Source organism: Citrus clementina, unplaced genomic scaffold, assembly GCF_000493195.1.
Source record: "Citrus clementina cultivar Clemenules unplaced genomic scaffold, Citrus_clementina_v1.0 scaffold_9, whole genome shotgun sequence".
Classification (NCBI taxonomy): Eukaryota; Viridiplantae; Streptophyta; class Magnoliopsida; order Sapindales; family Rutaceae; genus Citrus; species Citrus x clementina.
In genome coordinates, this window is record NW_006261964.1 from 17,180,726 (window position 1) to 17,184,324 (window position 3,599).

Sequence of the window (3,599 nt, forward strand, 5' to 3'; positions counted from 1 at the left end):
TGTGTGCACTTGTTCTTGCTTGTTGGAGATTGTTTGAGAGCTTCAAAATGAGTTGGATTTGAGTTCTTATAGCTTGAGCTCGAAAACTAGCCGTTACTCACATTCTGGGCTATCTGGTTTGCCGTTTTATGGAATCCGGTAGGCCGGATTTATGTTACCGTTAAGGCAAAATTTTGGCTTGCCGGATTCGGAATCCGGTAAGCCGTTTTCGTTCTGGTGCTTACTGCCCCGAATTCGGCCTGCCGTTTATCAGTATCCGGTAAGTCGCTTGCTACAGTAACTGCTACAGTAAAATATTTCCCAAAATTTACAGTTTGACCCCAAAACTTTATAAAACTATAGTATAGCCCAAAACGTTATAAAAATTTGTAAATAGGTCCAATTTCAGAATTTTAAATAATGATTTCTCAATCCCACAACTTTCTGAAATTATGACTTCGCCCAAACTTTATGAAATTATAAAATAGCCCAAAAACATTTAAATAGTTTCAAATAGGTCCAAATCCGAAATTTCAAGCACTACTTGTTTATTTTAAAGTTTTCAAAATTCTTTCAATTAAACCATAAACTTTGAAAAACAACCAATTTCATAAAATCATTTTCCATTAAATATGAAACATTTATAATGTGAAAATAATGATTTATTTAAAAATAATAAAAACAATCAATTTCATGAAATCATTTTTCCATTAAATATAAAACCTTTATAATGTAAAAATAATGATTTTATTTAAAAAGAATATTAAATAATTTAGGCTTAAAAGATTAATCATTCTTAATCTTGTTTGTTATCATCAAAATCAATATTATGGAAACATATATGTTAACAGTAATATTATTACTTCTCTATTAATATAATAATATTATTTTTAAGTAATTTAAACTTAGAATCAAACCAAATTATTATTTAGTTAAATGTAATAATATTATTTAAATAAATATAATATTATTTAAATATTTATTAAATATAATTATGGTAAATTTAATAAAAGGAGGGTAAAAAAGAATGGTAAATATAAAATGAAATATTATTTTATTTTATTTAATATAATTATATTAAATATGATTATATTAAATAAATTTAATATTATTTAAATTTAATATAATTATATTAAATTTATTATTATATAACATAATAACATAATATTATTTAGTAAAAAATTAATATTTTCTTAGAATAAATTATTTATTATTAATAATATTAAATAAATATAATAATATTATATTTTCAAATGAAGATAGCATATAGTAATATTTATTAATTCTCTATTAATATAATAATATTATTTAAATAAATATAATATTATCTATTTTATTTTATTAAATATAAAATATTAAATTTAATAATAAAAAAGGGTAAAAAAGAGAGTGGTGGGAGTGGATCCCACCTCTCCCCATGGGAGTCCCACTCCCACTCTCCACTCCAAAAATGGTGGGGCCCACGGAGTGAGATTCCCACTCCCTCCTTAAATTGTTGAAGTAAACACTGGAGTTGGAGGAATTCACACTTCTCACTCCCACTCCAAAAAGTAAACACAGCATAAAAGTATGTTAATGGTGTTAAACTAATAAGTTATATTACTCAATATTCTAGTCTCTCAAAAATATATGATTATGATGCTCATTGACATAATTCATTATCAAGTTTAAGGAATAAACCAAAAGATTTGATCTAAGCCACCAAACACAACACAATAAATACTTAAAATTGTTTTCACACTTAATTTATACAAATTAAGCACAAAATTAAGAGTTTGTAACTCATCATTTTAACCAAATTTTATTTCATTAGTGTCCTCTAACAACATATAATCATAAATAATTTTGTTCATACTCATTCAAATTATTAAAAGATGATGATGTTAACATGCTTAGGGTTTAGGCTCATTTGGATTTGTTGGATTCGTTTTAGATTTGGGTGGATTAAGTTGATTTGTCGTCACCTTTGTGGTCACCCTAATTACCATCAATGTTAGATTCATCATCTTTTGTCACCATCACTAGTGCCATTGATGATGACAGAAAGAAAATCAATTTTGGTTTGGTAAGGGAGAGTTTCGTTCTTGCAAATAATGGGTAATTTAGTCCAAAAAATCCATGTTTGGCCAATTATGATAAAAATAGTTTTATAGTGTCAAATTTGCAAAATTGTAAAGTTTTGGAGCTATCTTTATAAATTTTCCAGGAATATCTCCAGTCTCTTTCAATCCATCTTTTATGTTTAATTTGGCTCTTTCAACCAATATCGTGATAGATCTTTTGCAAAAAATGATTCAATCAGTTATTTGCTAGATTTGTACTTGTAGATACCAGATCTAGAAAACAAGTACTACATTAACAGAAAATAAGATCTAAAAAACTATGGTCACTGTAAATTTAAATCTTGGTAGAGTAAACAATCCATAAATATTTAGGAGCACAAGTCATTTTGAGTCAAATAGGTACTCAACCAATCCAACCCGCGAATGGTGTAGGTTTGAGAAAACATAACCCAACGCGACTTATTTAAGAACTTTGCCGGTTGGGTTAGGTTGTGTTGCTTGGGCTATTCCTAAAGGCTCATTTTTAATATTCTCAAAATTAAGGCAGTTAATAAATAAATTAATAGATTATACCAAATAATATAAAATACTAATAAGAACATCTATTTAAATTTATAGTTCAGATCCAAAACATCGTTACATACAATTCTTAAACAAATCCTAAAATTAAAGTCTCAAAAATCAAATTAAACACTAATAATTCATAGCAAAAACAATAGTAGAAAAAAAAATTGTAGTAACAACAGCAAAAATAGCAAAAACAACAATGAGATCAATAGAATATTGTAGTTTTGTAGGTTGTGATTTTGACAATTGAACCCAATCTACAAAAAAATATAATGGATTGCATGAGCTGGTGCCCACCTTTAATAAATATATTACAAATAAAGTATTTAAAACCCTCACCTTGACCAATCTCCATTGCCACACTGTCTGTTGGTCATGTTGCTTTACCATCACTGAAACCGCTCTTGAATTTTAGAAACCTTTCCTTTGATCAACAACCCTTGCATTAGTCACCACTGCCTCTAAACTTAGACATTAGATTGCATGAAACAATCCAAAACCTGCTCTATATTGTCGTACCTTGCTAGTCTCCGTTGGTGGTAATTTATTAACAATCGAACCTAACACGCACCTAACAGTTGTATCACATAAACAACCGCAACAATCTCTCTAAATCTGCACTCTCTAAACCTTAACCACCACCTTTTGTCCACCTTTAATTGTTCTCTTACACCATCAGCTAACCCCTAACTACTTCTTTACTATTGCTTAACCATCAAATTGATTTGTAGAACTGTTGCACATTCATCTCTAGTTCTTAAAACTGTAATTTGCTAAATCCACCGTCATGGACAATGCATGTCACTATAGTTCTTCCACCATCTGGCTGCAACCAAACTTACTTAGACAACCTTACTAATCCAATCAATTACCATCACCTATGAAATCGATCAATAGCAACCATCACTTAAAATCAATCAACAACTATTAATCCTTAAAACCATACCTTTCCAAGCCTTTATATGCCTTTGTGCTTAATCTTGTATCATC